Source organism: Macaca fascicularis, chromosome 6, assembly GCF_037993035.2.
Source record: "Macaca fascicularis isolate 582-1 chromosome 6, T2T-MFA8v1.1".
In the NCBI taxonomy this organism is placed as follows: Eukaryota; Metazoa; Chordata; class Mammalia; order Primates; family Cercopithecidae; genus Macaca; species Macaca fascicularis.
Window position 1 is genome coordinate 162,278,540 of NC_088380.1, and position 21,636 is coordinate 162,300,175.

The 21,636-nt window shown below is 36.6% G+C and overlaps 1 pseudogene; it reads left to right on the forward strand.

The window, feature by feature from the left end:
* Positions 1–1,264: 1,264 nt before the first annotated feature.
* On the forward strand, positions 1,265–3,809 carry LOC102138896 (peptidyl-prolyl cis-trans isomerase G pseudogene; annotated as a pseudogene).
* Positions 3,810–21,636: the final 17,827 nt, after the last annotated feature.

Sequence of the window (21,636 nt, forward strand, 5' to 3'; positions counted from 1 at the left end):
TGAACATTTATGTATGATGTTTTGTGTAAATATATTTTTAATTCTGTTAACTATTTAGAGGTAGAATGGTTGGGCAGTACAGTAAGTTTAAGTTTAACTTTTAGGAGACTACCAAACTGATATCCAAGTGGTTGTACTATTTTACATTCCTACCAGCTGTGTTATAAGAGTTCTATTTGTTCTACATCCTCACCAATGCATGCTATTTTCAGGCTTTTTAATTTTAGCTATTATAATGGTTATAGCTATTCCAACTGCCTTGCCTGCTTTGTATTTCTGCCAAAAACAAGTGGTAGTGGCTGCCTCTCTTACTATAGCAAGCTCCAAATGAATACACTTTGGTTGTTCTCATTTGAGTAGTCTTCATCATTTATTTAGAATTTTCATTAATTATTCCAAAGTGTTTGCATTTCTGTATAAATTTTAAAATCCATTTTTCTATTTCTATGGAAACCCTGTTTAAATTTTGATTAGAAATTCATTAAAGTTATAGATTTTCAGTCTTTTTAAAAATTTTTAAATTTTTACCTTTCTTCCTTTTCTGAGACTCCTTTTATTTGTATTTCAAATGCAAATATTTTCCACATATGTACTTACAATTGTTAAATCCCTTTTGATGAACTGACCCCTTTATATAAGGACCTTATCTCTTTTTACAGTTTTTGTCTTCAAATCTACTTTGTCTGATAAGTAGATATACTGCTTTTTTCGGTTTCCATTTGCCTGAATTGTCTTTTTCTATTTCTTTATTTTTAGCCCATCTCTGTTTTAATACATGAAGTAAATTTCCTGTAGGTAGCATATAGTCGGGTCTTGTGTGTGTGTGTGTAACTTATTCAGCCTCTTCATGTCTTTTGATTAATTTATAATTTACCCCATTTCTATTCAGTGTTATTATTGATAATCAAGGACTTGCCACTGCCATTTTATTTGCTTTCTGGTTGTTTCGTTGATCCTCTCTTTCTTTTATCCTTTTCTCCTGACTTCCTTTGTATAAAAGTAATTTTTTTCTGACAGTATGTTTTAATTTCTTGCTTTTTATTTTGTGTGTATTACATGGTTTTGTTTTGTGGTTAATGTGAGGCTTGCAAATAACATCTTACAATCAATTGTTTTAAACTGATGACCACTCTGATTACAAAGAATAGAAAAACAAGCAAATAAAGAGAAAACTAAACAAAAAACAAAAAACACCTCAACAATTAGGACTGAACTGTCAGGGAGGGAGGCAGTTAGCGGGCTTTAGCTCCTTTTCTGGCAGGGGTAGATATGAAACGGTTTAAAGGACTGGACCAAAGAAGAGGAAACTCTACCGGCACAGGAGAAAAGGGATCGGTTGTCCTTGTTTTTTTTTGGTCTTTTCTTCATTTGAAGATTAAGTATTGGAGCCATGGGAATAAAGTTTCAATGTCCTCGATTTTTTTTTTTGACATTGTCATTAACAACCTGCTGGAAGAGTTGTCTTTGAATTATTTTCTGATGTGTGCCCCAAAACAAGTGAGAAGTTTAGTTGTCTTTGTACAGGTGAAAAGGGGACAGAGAAATCAACTCAGAGCCATTACATTGTAAGAGTTGTCTCTTTCACAGAGTTGTCAAGGACTTTATGGTTTAAGGTGGTGACTTCAGTGAAGGAAATGGACGAGGAGGGGAATCTACCTAAGAAGGATTTTTTGAAGACAAGAATTTTGCTGTCAAAAACAACAAAGAATTTCTCTTGTCAACGGCCAACAGAAGGAAGGATACAAATGGTTTACAGTTCTTCGTAACAATGAAACCAACTTCTCATTTAGATGGGTGTCATGTTGTTTTTGGACAAGTAATCTCTAGCCAAGAAGTTGTAAGAGAGAGAAAACCACAAGACGGATGCCGCTAGCAAAGCATTTACAGAGGTACAGATACTTAGTTGTGGAGAGGTGATTCCCAAATCTAAAGTTAAGAAATAAGAAAAGAAAAGGTATAAATAATCATCATCTTCCTCCTCCTCATCTAGTGACCAAGATAGCTCAAGTGATTCTCAGTTCTCACCTGATTCCTGTGATTCCAAAAGTGCTTCTGAAGAGAAATCAAAGAAAAGGAAAAAAAAAAAATCGGAAAAAATCCCAAAAACACAAGAAGGAAAAGAAGAAGTGAAAGAAAAGCAAGAAGAGTGCATCTAGTGAGAATGAAGCTGAAAATCTTAAAGCACAACCCCAGTCTACTGTCTGTCCAGAAGAGAGAGTACCTGAAAATAGATTCCTAATGAGAAAAAGCCCTCCTAAAGCTGATGAAATGGAAAGGAAAAGCCAGAGAGGGAGAAAGAGAAAGAGAATGTAATCCATCTAACTCCCAGCCTGCTTCATACCAGAGATGACTTTTAGTTACTAGATCTGGCAGGAAAATTAAAGGAAGAGGATCAAGGTGTTATCAAACTCTTCCAGATCCAGATCAAGGGACTGTTTCAGCCTTAGTGAGACTCCTGCACATTGGAGGCAAGAGATGCAGAGAGCTCAAAGAATGAGGGTATCAAGTGGTGAAAGATGGATCAAAGGGGATAAGAGTGAGCTGAGTGAAATAAAAGAAAATCAGAGAAGTCCAGTTAGAGTAAAAGAGAGAAAAATAACTAACCACAGGAATGTATTTGAGAGTCCAAACAGAAAAAATAGAAAGGAAAATAAAGTTACAGACTGTAAATCTAACAGCAAAGAGAGACATCAGAAGAAATTCAGAAAAAGATGATAAATATAATACAAACAAAGTAAAGGGACAAATCTAAAATTAAGAGTAAGAGCAAAGAGAAATCAAAGAGTAAAGAAGGATATTCAAAACATAATAGACATGAGGAAAAGAGGATGAGATCAAGGAGCAAAGGAAGGGATCATAAGAATGTTAAAGAAAAAGTAAAGCAGCCTGATTCTAAAGGAAAAGATCAGGAAAGGGGTAGAAGTAAAGAGAAGTCTAAACAGTTAGAATCAAAGAGTAATGAGCATGATCATAGTAAAACTAAGGAAAAGGATAGATATACACAATCCAGGAGTAGAGAATGTGATGTAACTCAACATAAACACAGTTATAATAGCAGAACAGGGGAGCAAAGCAGAAGTAGGGACAGAAAAAGAAGAATGAGATCAAGAAGCCATGACAGAGATTGCAGCAGAAGAAAGGAGTACCATAGATACAGAGAACAGGAATACGGGAGAAGAGGATGGTCACAAAGCCGAGGGAGAAGAACACCACCAGGAAGATTAAGAAGTAAAGATAGGAGGAGAAGAAGGAGAGACCCACGGAGCTCAGAGAGAGAAGAAGGTAAAAACAGAAACCAAGAAAAATACAGAAACCAAGAAAGTAAGAGTTCACACAGAAAAGTAAGAGTTCACACAGTGAGAAAAGAATGTACCGTAAAAGTCGTGATCGTAATAACCTCAAATAATAGCAGGGGGAAAAAAGGCTGATATAGATCAAAGTCCCTTCTCAAAAATAAAACAAAGCAGTCAGAACAATGAATTAAAGTCCTCCACATTGAACAATAAGGAGGATGAGAAGATCAGATCCTCAGTGGAAAAAGAAAACCAAGAATCAAAGGGTCAAGAAATTGACCGTGTACATGAAAGAAATAAAAAATGTGATCATGAATCAAGCCCTGAAACAGATGAAGACAAAAGTGGATGAATGAGTTATATAAACTTATTTCCATTCTGTTTTGAATTTTAAGTTTGAGAGACTTGCTAGTGAATCTTCTTTATGTTGTTCCTTTTCATTGTTTTTGGGTTGTTTTATGTTTGCCCCTTTTTTTAATGTGGATTTCACTGAGTTGATCTTTTGATAATCTGCAATCTGGATAATTTGTACTGCTAAAGTTTTAATAAACTTGAAATCAGAAAAACAAAAACAAAACAAAAGACTCTACAATTTAACTCCATCCCTCTAAATTTTTGAATTCTTGTTGTCTCTATTTATATCTATCATACAATCTAGCAATCCCACTGCTGCATATATATCCAAAAGAAAGAAAACTGGGATATCAAAGAGATACTTGCACACTCATCTTTATTGCAGTACTATTCACAATAGCCAAGATATGGAATCAACCTGTTTGTCCATTAACAGATGAAGGGATAAAGAAAATGTGGTACATAGCCACAATGGAATATTATTGAGCCATAAAAAAAAATGAAATCCTGTCATTTGCAGCAACATGGATAGATCTGGATAACATGTTACGTGAAATAAGCAAGGCACAGAAAGACAAATATTGTGTGTTCTCACTCAAATGTAAGAGCTAAAAAAGAAACTGAACTCATGGAGATAGTGAGTAGAATGATGGTTACCAAAGGCTGGGAAAGGTAATAGGGAGAGGTGGGATAAAGAGGGAAAGGCTAATGTGTACAAAAATACACTCAAATAGAATAAGATCTAGTGTTTGGTAGCACAATTGATCTTATTATTAACAATACTTTATTGTACACTTCAAAATAACTAAAAGAGTAGGACTGAAATGTTATTAACACTAAGAAATGATAAATCCTTGAAGTGATGAATATCCTGATCATCCTGATTTGATCATTTCATATTGTATGCTTATATCAAAATATCACATGTACTCTACAAATATGTACAACTATTATACATCCATAGTAATTAAAAAACACATCTTCTAGAGCTCTTTTGATTTGTATGTTAAATCTCTCATAGTCTTCTTCCAATTCATTTTCATCTTTTTTGTCTTGTGATTTTTATCTTTTTATGTGTTTCTTCATACTCTAAATTTTTTTCGGCCACTAAATCATGTCTCAGCAGTGATCTTGAACATCTTCTCCTTTAATTCATCTCCTAAATCATTTAGTTGGAAACTATTTCTTTTATTTCTGGAAAGTCCTCTTGAGGAATGAAAGTAGAAGGTAAAGGAAGTATGCACAGATATCCCTAAGCTCTTATTTTTTTTCCTTTTCAAATTGTCATCTGTCTCTTCCAGCATCTATCAAAGGTTGGTTCTGTGTTTTGTTTGTTTTGATTGATCTTTCTGTCTCTGACTGCTACGCTGCTCTGAGGTATTGTTAACCTGGAGTACATCTCCCTGCTTTCCTGTCTCCTGTACTCACTCAGTCTGAAGGGTGGGAATGCTTCACTCACCTGTTAAAATATTTTTGAGGAGCCTGAGAGATCTGGTAGACACTAGGGCCTCTGTTTATCTGTCCCCTGGGTCCACAGATCTCTGTAAGTCAAACATTCCCAAGATGCACATTTTAGTTGAAATCCTTCTCCCAAGGCTTTCTCTCTCTCTCGCTCGCTCTTTTTCCTTAAGAGAAGTAAACCTTTATTTCCTTGTTCTGACAGTAGTCTTAATATGTCTTTCCAGTACATAACAAAGAAAGTCTTCCCTTTTATTCTCCCAAAGAAGCAGTTACACTCTGGAGCTTATATATAATTTTAACAAAGGCTGATAAATTGTGTGCTCCCTGGGTCTCCTGCAAATTTGCACTCAGCCACTAGAGTCCCAGCCTTTGATATAAATGAGATAAAATGATTTGAATTGAGAAGGAGAGTAGAGGAATTGCATTCAATCCACCATTTTCTAGGAATCTCCTATAGGCACATTTCCAGATCAGTACTTAGAGAACTATTTTTTTTAAGTGCTACAGAGAAACAGAGTCAGTTTTAGATTGGAATGTAACTCAGAGGTCATCTGTTCCAATGCCTCCTCTGATAAGTCTATTTCCTGTAAAACATCTTCGACAAGTAGTGGTCTAGCTCTGCTTAAAGATCTCCAGGGATTCTGAGCTTGAATATTCTTTCTCAAACTGACTCCAAATCTCACTTTAGGTTCAGATTCTCTTATTTTCCCTTCTCTTAAGACCCTAGAGAAGTTACCTTCATATCTTACCCAGAGTTGGATAGCCATTTTTCTTCCTTTTTGGACATTTTCCTGCTCATTAAAATTGCTATAGTTTCAAGAGAAGAAAAAGAACATTTGTAAACAAATCAACTTACTAACTCCCTGGACTCTTTGATAAGTTTTGACAAAGGAGGAGATTGAAGTAATTTACCAAAACAAAGATTTAGATTCATATTTTCTCCTTAGATTACATTGACTCACTCTATTGTTTTCCTGTCTCTTCACTTAAAGTACTACTTTTTTCCAACATGAAATGAGCTTTATAGTTTATTTCTGATTATGAACATGATTCAAGCTTATTGGGAAAAATGAACAATAAAAAGTATAAATAAGAAACAAACAAAAACCCCCAAACTCAAAATCTCAACATTGTGAAATGACCCTTTTCCCAAATATTTCTCAGTGTGTTTGTAATTTCACATAAGTGTTACATATTACACATGTTATTTTGTAATCTCTCCTTTTGTTTAACAAAATGCCATGAGTTTAGAGCCATACAGTTTTTAGTGGCTACTTAAAATTCCTTCGTATGAATGAACTATGATTTATTTACTGAGTAATTTAATTAATGGTGGCCATGTTTAGTTGTTTTCAGGTTGTTCATTTATTCTATCTGAACACAACAATGCTTCTCCAAGCTTTTCTGTGCACGTCTGATTATCCCCTTAAATTACTAACACTGAGAATCAACAGGCCAGAGAGCATACCCACTTAAAATGTTCATGCATACTGCCAAACTTTCCTTTAGAAAGGTAGTACATGTCCACCAAAAGTGCCAGCACTGGGCGTCGTCCATCTATTTCAGCCTGGTCAATCAGATGACTGAAAAATTATCTGTATTTTCTTTAGTCTTAATTTTTTTTTCTAATTATTATAGTCTTTGAATTATTCTAGATGAAGTTTAGAAGAGCTTTATTTTATGGAAAATTTTTTATAGGAGGTAGTACAATATAATATTGTCTTATGGGTTATTTCATTTTATTTATATAAGTCTAATAACCTTCTTTAAAATTGTATTTCTTGATATTTTATATATGCTATAGTTGTTATTGTGAATAGATGCTTTTCCCACTATATGTAATGTTCCCTTGGTGAGACAAAATATATCTTTCTTATAATTCTAAAAAGTAATATGTGCATTGGTAGAAATTATGGAAAATATGTTAAAAGCATGACGAAGAAGAAAACCACTTAGAGAAAAAAATCATTGTCATTATTTTGGTGTCTTTTATTCTGGTGTAATTTTTTTCCTTTCTTACATATCTACATATAATGTTATTTTCTTTTAAACTTTGCATTATAGTATACAATTTTTTCTCTCAATTTCATTAACTTTTTGCAGACATATGTAATTTCTATAATATTTATTAAATAAATGTTAGTCATGGCATAAATTTTATATTCTTCCAGTGTTCAATAGATAAATCTTATTTCTTGACATTAAAGACCATGTTTTGTATTTCTTTTTTTATTGATCTTAATGCACCTAATGCCAAAATAGATACATAATAAGAACCGTAAATTGTGGCTTATAGTGAAAAAGAGATTTTTGACTCTGTCCTCTGTTTCAGCAATAATAGGCTGTATTGTCTCTAACAAGTTATCTCTCCTCTCTGGGCCTTAATTTTCTTATTTGTAAAATAGCAAGTTGGATAATTTCTTCTTCTTTTCCTCTTTTTCACCATTAGCATCAGTGTTCATATTTATTGAGTATTTAAAACATGTAGTCATTGTGTTAAGTGCATTACTTGCATAATCTTAGTTATTATCAACTGTAAGCTGTACAGATGAGGAGAATGATGCCTGGGAAGTCTACAGTCACACAGCTAATGTATGGTAGGCATGAAACATGAATTTGTCTTCTAAGGTCATACTTCTAACCACTATAGACTGTTATGATTGCCAGGGTCCCTTCTGATGTTAATGGTTTGAAAGTTATGGCCCTAAATTAGATTTTGATATGACTTTTGAACTTTAGCCTGTTTATGTAGTTGACAGAAATGGACCGGAAGTAAATAACAATGTCTAAACTCTAATCTTGGTTTACTATTGCTATTGTCAAGCAATACTTATTTTATTATCAGAGTTTACTCTGTGGATAGCAGCAATCATTTGGGAGGGCTACAGGATTCTTTCAGAGAATCCATGAGGTAGAGTAAATTGCCTCATGAGATCCCTGTGGCTATTGTTTCAACCACAAGGTGTAAGGAAGGAAAAACTATTTCTCCACACATTTAGGTTTTCATAACTGGGGTCAGATAATTAAACCCACAAAAGAACAATTAACAAGAAAAAACACATATTTTATTGATGCTAATATTTTTAATTTTAGGTACATGAGGGCTTCACAGAAAAGAAGTGAAAAATCCAAAGAGGCAGTTGTCCTCTGGGGCTCATATACAATTTTAACAAAGGATGATAAATTGTGGAGAAGAGACTAGACAAAGGAAAGGGGTTTGGACTTCTAGAGTCAATAAATTGTGGGAAGGTGAGTAGAACATATATGGAGGAAACTAATGGTAGATCAGAGTTCTTTAGCAATATTTCTTGATATAGACTTATTTTGGCACTCCTCTTTCTGATATGGGAAAGAAGGGACACCTGTTTCACAAGGAAAATTTATGCCCTGCTTTTAGGCAGATGGGGAAGGACAGAGAGCTCTTTCTATGTCTGATTTGGCCCAGTTGCTTCCAGCTCAAAATAATTATTATGTCAAAGTGGCATATTATGGGATGATATATACTAATCACCTTTTAAGGGAACATGGAATCCTAGTATCTAAATGTATCAAAGAATTTTAATGTTTATTCCATCCAACTTTCTACCTGATCTTTGAATTCTCTCCACAACTAATCACCTCTCTACCTCTTTTGTTTGTTTTCTGTATGTTCTTGGAACTTTCCTCTGTATGTTTTTTTTATTGTTGTTCCCTTTTACTTTTTTACTTTCCTCATTGTGTTCACCCTTCTTTTCTCTTTATGTATATCAAATGCACTAAAAACATCTTTTGACCTCTTAGTTGGTTGTCTTCTAAGCCCTTGGAGAAAATGGTAGATATCACTTATCTTTCTGTTGTTTTTCTGTCAAACAGCTCTGCCTGGGAGCCCAGCTACATTTTACAATATTAATGATGTGCTGTAAGAACCTAACATAACATTTTATAACCCTATAACAAATCTTATTATCAGATGACAATGAGGTACAGTACATTAAATATTCATCATCTTTGGTTTACTTTAAAACTTTAAAGGGGATAAGGCACAGAGGCTGCTTCAGACTAATTACTGTTCTAAATATATAGCTTGGTTTTCAATATTTAATGGGGACCTCATAAAACCATGATTGAAAACAATGCAGTGTATCAATCAGATGCCCTGTTGACATGCACCATGAAAAAATACCCTGTTATTTTATAGACAGTGCTGTTATATTTCTGCAGTAGTGGCAGCCCTGTCTTAGAAGGTACACAATTGTTCTCCCAGTAGTCAGCTAGCACCCCTCATATTACTCAACTTGAAGGTTTTACTTCTGTTCGCTGGCAGTCTAGATAGTAAAAGGCAGAGCTTCTGCCTTCAGCATCGATGAACTCCTTTTGCCAGCATACTTAAGCTCTTATATGACTTGATATTGCTGAGTAGGACATTACCCTGGAGGCTGTGATGTGGGAGAAGAGAAAGAAAAGGCAATACCATAATCATCACTGTCCAACATTACCAGTTATTGATTGTAGAGATCAGGTATGGCATAGGAGAAACATAAGCGCCTTGGTTCAAGTCTTAGTTCTAATATTCAATTACTGTGTTCCCTCAAGGATGTTATCTGATTACTCTTTGGCGTAAGATGGACAAACATAAACATCTTGTCATAAAGTAGGAGTCTAGTCAATCCTCTGACCACACTCAGCTACAATTCTCAAAGTCTCTAACCACTGAGAGAGAGAGAGAGAAGTAGGAAAACTCTTTTGAGCAGTTACAGTCAGGGATTGAATCTTCTGGGTTTTCCCAAAATCTCAAATCTTGAACTGGTTTTAAGGTGTTTGTAGACTCAGAGTGTTCCCTGTGTATAGGGCATAAAGAAACAATTCTTTAAATACTAAAATTGTTTAGTATTTAACTGAAGATTCAAGCATATGAGAACATTAGCCTCCATAAATAAAAATCAGCAGAGAAAGCATACAAAATTCCACAAAGACTTCAGATATTGATATTAGCAGAGACAGATCTGGAAACAACATTGATAATTATGTTTAAAGAAATGTAACGCAAAATGAAGTTATTTGTAAGAAATAAGATATTGTAGGAAGTGATTTAGTAGATTTGAAAATGAACCAAATGAAATATGTAGACACAATTCATTTTGGGACTAACAAAAAGTTTTTTGAAATGAAATGACTGAACTTGAAAACCTAGTGATGGGGTTAATAGCAGACTTGATATGGTTAATAATAGAATTGATTAATTGAAAGATTGGACAGAGAAAATTATCTATAGTGTAACATAGTAAAAAGAGATGAAAAACACAGAAGGAAAGGTAAGAGACATAGATACAATGAGAAAGCTTAACCTATATTTAATTGAAATTTTAAAAAGTGAAGCAACAGAAAATAGGAGTGGGGGAAAATATCATAAAGAATAATGGGGACCGGGTGTGATGGCTCACACCTGTAATCCCAGCACTTTGGGAGGCCGAGATGGGTGGATCAGTTGAGGTCAGGAGTTTGAACCAGCCTGACCAACGTGGTGAAACCTCATCTCTACTAAAAATACAAAAATTAGCCTGGCATGGTGGTGCACACCTGTAATCCCAGCTACGTGGGTGGCCAAGGCATGAGAATCGCTTGATCCCAGGAGGCGGCGGTTGCAGTGAGCTGAGATCATGCCACCGTACTCCAGCCTGGGTGATGGAGTGAGATTCTATCTCAATAACAACAACAACAAAATGAGTGGTTTTAAAATTGGTTCATATTCTTTAGTATTTCTCTTTTTACTGGATGGAGCCTAATTTACCTCTTTTTTGAGTATAGACAAGATTTAGTGATTTGCTTCTAATGAGTAGAATGTGGTATCAATGATACTATGTCCAAAGCTACATCATTAAAAGAATATCTTTTGCCTACTCTGTCTCTCTTCTGGAATACTTGCTCTGTGGGAAGCCAGTCATCATCTTGTGAGGACACCATGCTGTGTGGAGAGGCTCATCTGAAGAGAAATGGAGACTTTCCACCAACAGCCAGTACCACCTTGCCAGCCATGTGAATTATTCATTGTGGATCCTCCAATGCCAGTCAATCATTCAGTGTTGACTGAATACAGACTCAGCTGATGTGTGAAAGCAGCCTTATGAGAGCTCCTGAGCAAAAGCTGCTCAGCCAGATCACTCCCAGATTTCCTTTCCACAGAAACTGTGAGATATAATAAATGTTTATTGTCTTAGCGGCTAATTGGTGAATTTTGTATGCACTAATAGATAGCTAACAGAGAGAATGATTCAGAATTTTTAAGCACTGATATTAGGTATTAGTCAACAAATTCAAGATACCCAAAACAGTTCCAGAAGGGTAAATAGAAAGAGGCAAACTGTAGTGAAAATGGAGAAAATAGAAGAGAGAAATCTTTGAAGAATCCAGAGAAAATATATGGCTTTCAAAGGGAGTGACTGCTAAACTAGGGGTGAGCAAGCTTGCTTTAAAAACGACCAAAAAGTAGTTGCTTTGTGCTCTGAAGGCCATGTGGTCTTCGTTACAAATACTGAACTCTCCCATGATAGTGTGAGGACAGCCATAGCCAATATGGAAATCAACGGGCATAGATGCTGTACAGTAAAACTTCGCTGAGGTAGGCTGTAGGCTGGATTCGGCCAGGCGTATAATTTGCTGACCCCTGTCTAGAATGAAAGCCAATGTCTCAACAATAAAACAGAAGCTAGAAGCCAGAGTATCTTCCATGTGATAAAGGAAAGTAATTGTTCATCCAATATTTTATGTTAAAATATCTCTTAAGAATAAAGGTAACATTAAACACTTTTTTTTTCACACAATCAAAAGTGGAGGTAGTTTGCTACCATCAGGTCCTCACAAAAGGAAGCTCTAATGAAGAAACTTCAAGTAGAAGGAAAGGGGTCACTGGTGGAAAGTCTGAGATGCAAGAAAAAATAAAGAAGAGATATTAAAATGAAATTAATAAAATAGTTATATCTTGTGAAATTAAAATATATAGAAATAATTGCATAAGAAATGCATATAAGCTAAGATGCTGGTAAATAAGTTACTTGAATTGTCTGTAAGGAAGAATAATGTCTGATATTATATTTTAAAGTTGAGGATTCATATTGTAATTTCTAATGTGCCCATTTCAAAAAGGGACCACAGATATAATCTCCAAAACTGGTAGAGGTTAGGAATAATGAAATAATAACAGCTACTCTAAAAGAAGATAAAAATGGAGAGAAAGAAGAACCTGAAACAGAAATAGAAAGCTCAAAATGAGACAGTTGATTTCAAACCTAAATATATCATTAACTACCTATGTGTAAGTGGACAAAAACTCCAGTTATTAGAAACCAATTATCAGATAGGATTTTTTTTATAAAAATGTACTTTATAATGTTTATATGAGAGAGATCTAAAACATTAGAATATAGAAAAAAGGGGATGAAGATGGATATACTGTGCTACTATTAAAAGAAAACTGATGTGGCGACATTAATATCAGACAAAGTAGAATCTAAGACATAAAAGCATTATTAGATAAAGTAACTTTATAATGGTAAAAGATCTCATTCAACAGAAAGATATATTTGTGGGCTAGGTGCGGTGGCTCATATTTATAATCCGAGTGCTTTGGGAGGCCGAGGTTGGAGGGTTGCTTCAGGTCAGGCATTCTAGACTAACCTGGGCAACATAGCAAGACTTGTCTCCTAAATTTTCTGTTTTTTAAATAAATGAGCTAGGCATGGTAATAGACATCTGTAGTCCTAGCTACCTGGGAGCCTGAGGTGGGAGGGCCTCTTAAGCCCAGGAGTTTGAGGATGCAGTGAGTTTCCATCAGGCCACTGAACTCCAGCCTGGATGACAGAATGAAGCCTTATCTCTAAGAAGAAAGATATATTTGTGTGCTGCTAATATGTCTCAAAAAAGCTAAAACAGAAAATGACAGACTCCAAGGAGAAATGTACAAATCTGCAATGTAAGAAATTTTAACAAACATCTCTTCATAATTGATGGAAGAAATGGACCAAAAAACCAGAAAAATAGAGTTCAATTGAAGTATGCAATAAACAGCAAATCCAAACAAAGTAGAAAGAAGAAAATGGAAGTTAATAAAATTGAAAACACACAGATAATAGTGAGAATCAATAAAGCTAAAATTTGCTTTTCTTAAAAAAAAATATAATTGATTAGCCTCTGGTAAAACTGATCAAGAAAAAAGAGAGTAAGACACAAATAGCTTATGTCAGGAATATAAAAGGAACATCATTACAGAGCCTTTACATACTTTTTTAAAACAACAAGAAGATTTTACAATTTTATGCCAAAAAATTTTGAGAATTTAGAGTAAATGAACAAATTCCTAGGCAAATACAAATTAATACAATTGACACAAGATAGATAAAACATGAAAATTCTGTAAGTAAAGAAATTAAATCAGTTTTTCAAAACATCCCCTCAATTAAATATTGAAACACTGATAACATTACCTATGAGTGCTATATAATGTTCAACAACAAATAATTCTAGTTTTACTCCAGCTCCTCCAGAGAATTGAAAAAGAGAATAGACTCCCCAACTCATTTTATGAGGTAGCACATGACAGTATAAGAAACAGACCAATCTTGATTATAACAATGAAGACAAAAATCCCATGCAAAATATCAGCAAACTGGATCAAGCATCACATTAAAAAGATGAAAACTATGATATATTATATAGAAATTACTTGGCCAGGCGCGGTGGCTCAAGCCTGTAATCCCAGCACTTTGGGAGGCCGAGACGGGTGGATCACGAGGTCAGGAGATCGAGACCATCCTGGCTAACATGGTGAAACCCCATCTCTACTAAAAAATACAAAGAACTAGCCGGGCGAGGTGGCGGGTGCCTGCAGTCCCAGCTACTCGGGAGGCTGAGGCAGGAGAATGGCGTGAACCTGGGAGGCGGAGCTTGCAGTGAGCTGAGATCCGGCCACTGCACTCCAGCCTGGGCGACAGAGCAAGACTCCGTCTCAAAAAAAAAAAAAAAAAAAGAAAGAAAGAAATTACTTGCTGATTTAAAGAACTTCAGGTTGTTTTTACGTTGTAACATTAGAGAATTAATCATGCAATCATTTCAGTAGATGCAGAAAAATGTTTGATAAAATTTAATACCTATTTATAGTAAAAACTCTTACCAAATAAGAAATTGGCAGGGTCCTAATCTGATAAAAATATTTACAAATGACTTATAGCAAATATTATGTTCAAGGTGAAATACTGAAACTATTCCTTTAATATTGGCTATATGATGAGGATGTCCATTATAAACATATATTCTTCATAGAAATGATGATAAAATTGGGGGTAAAGACATGAAGAAAGGAAAGGAATAAACAAACACTTCATTATTTTTAGATGATATAGAAAATTTAAAAGAATCTATAGCAGATTATTAGAGATGTTAAACAATCTTAGCAAGTCTGCAGGAAATGACACCAATGTACTCTAACACTCCACTACAGTGTTATACATGGGGTCCAAAAATTCAATCAGTAAAATGTGAGGGTTCATTTCTGGTGAAGTTAGTGTAAAGTAAAAGATTTCAGGCCATCTGTGCTGACACACAGAGTACAAAAGTAAAGATGAAACTTGTGCTGTACCCAGTTGTCCACACAAGGACCCAAGAAAGTCACGCACGATTACAGAGCCAAAAATAGTCACTTTCTAACTGTGTTCCTCCAGCCTTTAGAGGAAAAGAACGTTAGCCAATATACCTATGGGAGAATGGAGGCCAGAGAGAGGACTCGAACACCAATAGCTTTATATCCAAATTTGCATTATTACAGAGCATTGTATCACAGAGTTTTACTGTAAAACTCCAGTTGTATTTCCATAAACCAGAAACAAGTAGAAAGTGAAATTCAAAAAAACATATCGTTAGAGGAGCAAATATAATATCAAGTATCTAGAAATAATCTAATGAAAGAGGTGCTTTAAAACCTCTTTGGGGAAGACTACACTGTTGGGGTTAAGGGCAAGATTTCAAATAATGAACTTAAAGCCAGTCAGCTAATTAAGAGGATTGGATGTGCAGGACCACACAGAGACAGCTGTAATTGTTGTGCTTGTACTGTCTGCCAAAATGCTGGTACCCAGTGTGTGACTAGCCTGGAGGACAGATGTGAGCTGAAAGGCCACATTTGGCCAATGAAGTCTAGCCAGAAGGAAAGGTCTGGATGTCAGCCAGGCCTTGACACCTACAGATGCTTAATCAGATGGCACCCACACAGAGAGGGCCCAGACCAGATTTAGCCATGCCTGACTCCAGATCTTTAGAGACTCAAGTCAAGGAGAAAGCCAGGTTACAACTGTCATGTTCTTTCTTCTGTAAAGAGTTTTTGAGGCATTATCCTGAGGCCAAGTTTGTGAGAGTAAGATAACTGATAGTCACTCACAAGTATACTGGTTGCATTACTCCGTTCTCACCCTGCTTTGAAGAAATACCCGAGACTGGGTAATTTATAAAGGAAAGAGGTTTAATTGACTCACAGTTCCACATTCCTGGGGAGGTCTCAGGAAACTTGCAATCATGGCAGAAGGCAAAGGAGAAGCAGGCATCTCCTTTATACAGGGCGGTAGGATGGAGTGAGTGCAAGCAGGAGAAATGCCAGGTGCTTGTAAAAACCATCAGATCTCGTGAGACTCCTTCGTATCATGAGAACAGCATGGGGGAAACTGCCCCCATGATCCAATTACCTCCACTTGGTCCTGCCCTTGACCTGTGGGGATTATGGGGATTACAATCCGAGGTTAGATTTGGGTGGGGACACAGAGCCAAACCATGTTACAGATGCTGGATGAAGAGATAGCTCAAAGGCCAGAGATTCACTGACCTGATTCTACTTATTTTGGAGTAAGTAGGCTCATGTGGGGCCAGAGGCAGGTGCTTAGAATGTGAGTCTCCCACCATAGGGCCAGTCAGATTATGTCACCACCAGTATTCTGAGGAGTTAATGTGGCATTTGGTGGGAAATAATGTTTTTCAGCCTTCCAGACTAAGGAATCATTTAAAACTGTGAAACCCAAGAGCTTTGGGGAGAAAATTTCGGAGCTAAGCCAAATAAAAGTAAACCAAAGAAAAGCAAGAAAATAATTGATAATGTTGGTAAATTCAAGACTCTTGGACTTGTGAAACCTCCTTGTTATATGGAATTATATTTGAGGTAAGCCTCTATAAATCAGACACACAAACAAGCAAGCAAGCAAGCAAGCAAATAAACACTATCTTTTCTCCATTTATAAAATTTCAAACTGGCACTTTCACTAGCAGAGCAAGTTAGCACTCTCCACAAAAGGGAATGGGCTGTTTTGGAAAGCATTTGGTGAAAGGCACTGGGTAGATTCATGTTGAAATGAGATGGCTAGTTTCCTAGGATGCTGAATAAGGGATTCACACACTAGAGTTGAACTACATAATGTAAATGCTTCTTCCTATTGCTATGGTTATGGTCTCTTGTTTTATAGATGAGAAAACTGAGGCAAACACAGGAAAAGAGACTTAGCTAAGGTCATCCAGGGAATGGGTGCCAGACCAGAGCTATCTTCATCTAATGTCACATAACACACACACGTTTTCCTGACAAACTACCTTCAGAAATAACCCCAAATCTTACCCTGGGAACCCTGAAAGGAAAACGTCTAGACTTCACTCATTAAAATTACCAAGAAAGGTGAAACCAAACAATAGAATCCAAACCCACTTAAGATAATATGAAACTCTGCCTCAAATAATGGCATAATTTGAAGGTTTGGCCACCTGTGGAAAGAGTTCTACAAATTTTGACTGTTTCATTCCGTTGAACATTTCCTGAATACTTTGAATTAAATATTACAGTAAAAACAAAAACAAACTTCAATTCCTAATGCCTGAGCTGTTTTAATCTCATAACTCTGTTTCAACTACTCTTGGCAATGAATCACTGAACAGGGCATTATGAGGGCATTTCTAATATCCTTTAATTAAAACTCACAAGGGTTTGTGTGATGTAATTCCAAGGAAACTAATTATTCCCAGGTATTCCTTTGCTAAGAAGCCTTGCTGCAAAGATGTGCAGTCGTGTCCCTGAACATTACCTGCCATCCTATCTGAAATGATATCTATCTATCTTCTACCACCACTGAAATTGTGTCTTAGCCTGAGTTCCCCTAAAATAAAGCCTGAGACACAGGCTTCAGTGGGAGTAGTTTATTTGCAGATATGTTTCAGTTCTCAGAAATGAGGGTGACTGGATGCTAAGGACAGAATGTTGTGTCTCCCTAAAATTCATATGTTGAAGCCTCATTCCCTGTGTGATGGTATTAAGAGGTAAGGCCCTTGGGAAGCAATCAGGTCATAAGAGTGGGTCATAAGGTCATCTTCATCAGTGGGATTAGTGCCCTTATAAGCAGAGACATGAGAGTGCTCTCTCTCTCTCTCTGTACCCCCCTGTGAAGATACGGCCAAAAGATCGGCATCTGCAAAAAAGGAGGTGGAACCTCACCAGACACTGGATCTGATGACATGTTATCTTGGACTTCCCAGCCTCCAGAACTGCGAGAAATAAGTTTTTGTTGTTTAAGCCATCCAATTTCTGACATTTTGTTACAGCAGCCTGAGCTAAGCCACTGGGAAAGGAGAAAGAGAAAATGAGGCTATGTTATGAAATTGGCCATCATTACAGGTGACTGTTGCTGTGTTAAGGGATATTTCGAGAAGCCATGTAAAATTGTCTTAGAAGTATGCACTTGGAAGGAATAAAGAAGAGTGACTTTCGCCCATCGGCATTGGTCCTTTTCAGCCAAGGGTGGTCCTGAGGAGTATCAACTTCTCTGTACTACTGGACTGTGCATGTGTGAATGTCAAGCCCCAAGGCAGAACCTGCCCAAAGCTGGTTGGAGCCTGCACAGAACCGGCTGTTGCCAAGAGGATTTGCAGTGCTGCACATGAGGCCTACAAAGACCTTCCTTCAGGGCTTCGATTAAGCTCTACCCATACGCACCTCCGCATGCCTGCATCGTTCCACCATCCACCTTCTTAACACAAACCACTCACTTGGGCCCCTGCTTTTTACTGTGTGCAATATTATTTCATAGATTTGTAGCCTGGTACCAGTGTGGTCGTGTGTACCTGGGATCTTGGGCCTTCTCTGTGCCCCACTTTCTCTGCCTATACAATGGTTGGGGTTGAATTAGCCCAGGACTACAGACTCAGGTGTCAGTAGGAATTAGACAGGTGAATAATGACTAAAGCAGGCTAGGCTTGTTTCACAACAGTGTCTGCCTTAAGTTTTATTTTATTTTTTGGCAAAGACATACTTTGTTTGGGTGATAAATGCGCAGAAATTGCCCTCACATCAGAAAATACATTTTCCCTCTCTCATCTTCCTTGGAAAACCAAGCTCTCCTGGTCGATCTTATATTTTCCTACTTTTGATAGCAACATGTTTACAGAAACCACTGCAGCATGGTCTTGATATTAAATGACAGGTTTCCCTTGGCTTCAACACTGAGAAGACATCAGAGGTCGCAGGACCATGAAAACCCTTGAAGAGGGCTGCTGATACTCAGATTGTTGCCACTGGACCCAGGGTTATCAAAACCTTCAGATTTTTGTTTTTGTTTTTTTTGAGAAGCCAGAAATCTTGATTACCATCCATAATTTCCTAATTTTGAAAGGTTGATATCTCCTTTAAATTAATCTTAAAGACTAAGCATGCCAAACAAAACTCTTCTTTGGATTTGTTTTGATTTCCAAGCCACCAATTTGTCAACTTGGAATAAAGAATTCCTAAAAGCCTTTCCGGAATTAATATGCTATGGTTCATACTTTTGACTGCTAAGAACTTCTTTTGCTACCCACTCACTTCCTGGTCTGCATTTAGGCAGTCTCAGAAATCCTTGTCTAGAACTGCATCCCTATTATCACTCTTAGCCCATCATTCTGGGCTCTATGTGAGCTCTATCCCCAGCTTGTAAGCAGGCTCTCTGCCATATCTGTTACAAAGTCTTACATTCTAAGAATCCCTGAGATTCAAGAAGAATTGGCCATGAAATGAGACATCATTCATCTACCTAGGGAGTCAAAAGAAAGGGCATCAGAAATGATGGAAAACCTAAGTCATGTGCTAACCATAAGGTGTATTACTGGAATGCCAGAATAAATTGTACCCTGTGGTGGGGAGCCACGAGCCACCAGAGGGACAGACTCTAAGCTACTTCTCCAAACACATTCCTTTTGCCTTTGCCATCTGGGTCACTTATGTCTCCAGCAATTTATCTGATGGGTCATTCTACTTTGTACCTTGGGAGGACTATAACGTGCTGAGACTGTGGACACCTGTCATTTGTAAGTAAGTATTTGGAAGGGCTCACAAGACATCTCCTTCCCTATATGTTATCACATATAGAATACCTGATAAAATTTTTATTTCAGATGAAACAGTGATGAAAGAAAAAATACCATTTTCCCTTTTTTATTTTTATAGAGAAACATCTTAATGGTTATAAAACAAGGACACATTGCTTCTTAGCCTCTGCTGTTGGAGGATGAGCTGTGAGGGTTTTCCATTGTAGATAAATCACTTGTGACAACAGTAATAGTTATAAAGCAGCTAACAGTTTGGAAACATGATCATGTTCCTGGCACCAAGCTAAGTACTTAACATGTGTCATTTCATTTTTATCTTCAGAATATCCTGAGATAAGCATCATTATTGTTCCCATTTTATAGGTCAGGAAACAGACACTTAGAGAGGTGGTGACTTTCCTAGGTATTATAGCAACTTAGTGGTAGAACCAAAACTATGCTACACTACCTATCTCTCCCTGTCCACAAACAAAGTAGGTCAGGATTTACTCAAGGTACAGAATATATGGAACATATAGCAGCTCCATAAATTCACCCATTCATAACATTTGTTGCTTTGTGACAGAGCCATATAACTAATACGTTCCCTGGACATGTCTTCCTGCAAGATATTTTCCATAGCAGCCTTTTATGATTGAATAGTTACTGGACTAGCTAACTGAGGCATGTTGGATCAGTCACACTTGGAAATAAGACACTGAAGGACTGGATTCAAGGCACTGTCTTGTTTAGAATCTCAAAAATGCTTTGTTTTAGTAATTATGAGAATCTGTTTCTCTGGTCATTTCCCAACTTCTCATAAGCAATATTGTATAAAGAAGAACTAAAAAAAAATACAATTTAGCCAAAGACAATTGGCCAGCAAAACGGGAGGCCTTCATAGCACTAAATATATAAATGTATCTACATATTCATTTGTTCATTCATCCATACCACCCGTAGCTATTTTCCAGTTTTCAACTATGTGTACCTGTAATGTACCCAGCCTGTGCCTTATTTCTCTTACTTTTGATGGATGTATCATCAAAAAGTATACCATCCTTTCTTTTTCCTTGCCTCCTACAGCCTGGCACTAGGCTGGACATGTGTCTTCAGTGGAAGCTGAGCTCTAGGTATGACCATCAACTATACAGAGAGACTGTCAACTATACAGAGAGTCTGTCCTTGTCAATCCATCTCCAGGTTTATCTCTAGGTATCCTACTGAGCTTGGGGTCCCTTGGAGGCAGTATAGTATAGAGGTTATATGAATGAGCTCTATTATCAGGCAGCCTGGGTTCAAATTCTGGTATGTTTCTAACTTCATGATTTTAGATCTGACCCTTAACTTCTCTGAGTCTCACTGTTTCTATCTGAAAATAAAGGAATAAAATTTGATAGAATACTTGGGAGAATTAAATGAGGTTATTAATATCAAACCTCCAGCATAGAACCTGGTGCATATTATGTGTACAAGAAAAACATTTGTTTCGATTTTTGCTGTTTTTTTTTTTTTAAATTGCTATCCACATACTCAAATCGAAATTTTGAATCTAATATTATATTGACTGTATGCAGTTTACTTTGCTGATTTTGGCTTCAATGCATTTGCATATACTTTCTGTCATTCTGTGCCCTCAAGAACTCTTTTACAAAGACTGGCTAGATAATTAATCCTGATTTTATGCATGAAATAATACCCAAGCAATGATGACTAGTGCCTCCACAGAAACAACCTAGTGCTTTTTTTTAAAAAGAAATTTTAAATACTGACTTCTCAGCTATAGAATTGGAAAAAGAGATGGGGTAGAAATTGCCTGGGCCTTGTTACAGAGAGTGTTTGTCAACTACGGTTGCAGTATTGGTCAGTCATTTTGGGTGCAAATGTTCTTCCTTCTGATCTACAATACGGTAGAATGATCTTGGTTTAAACATAGAGCGAGTAACCACAGAGGAGGTGACTTCTTCTTTTGCTATGTAAATCATAGTCCACTCTAAGACCACTTGACTCATAATACTTTAACCTCACACTTCCTTGCTCACCACACTGCAATGGATTATCACTGTGTTCGACCCACACTTGTCTTTCCCTAGCTAAGGTTCAAGAAGCTCATCCGCCTACTCTACCTTCCATCTGATTTTAAGTCTCACTGAAGATCATCAGCCTGCCCTGCTAAGCTTTCCCAGCATGCCCTGCT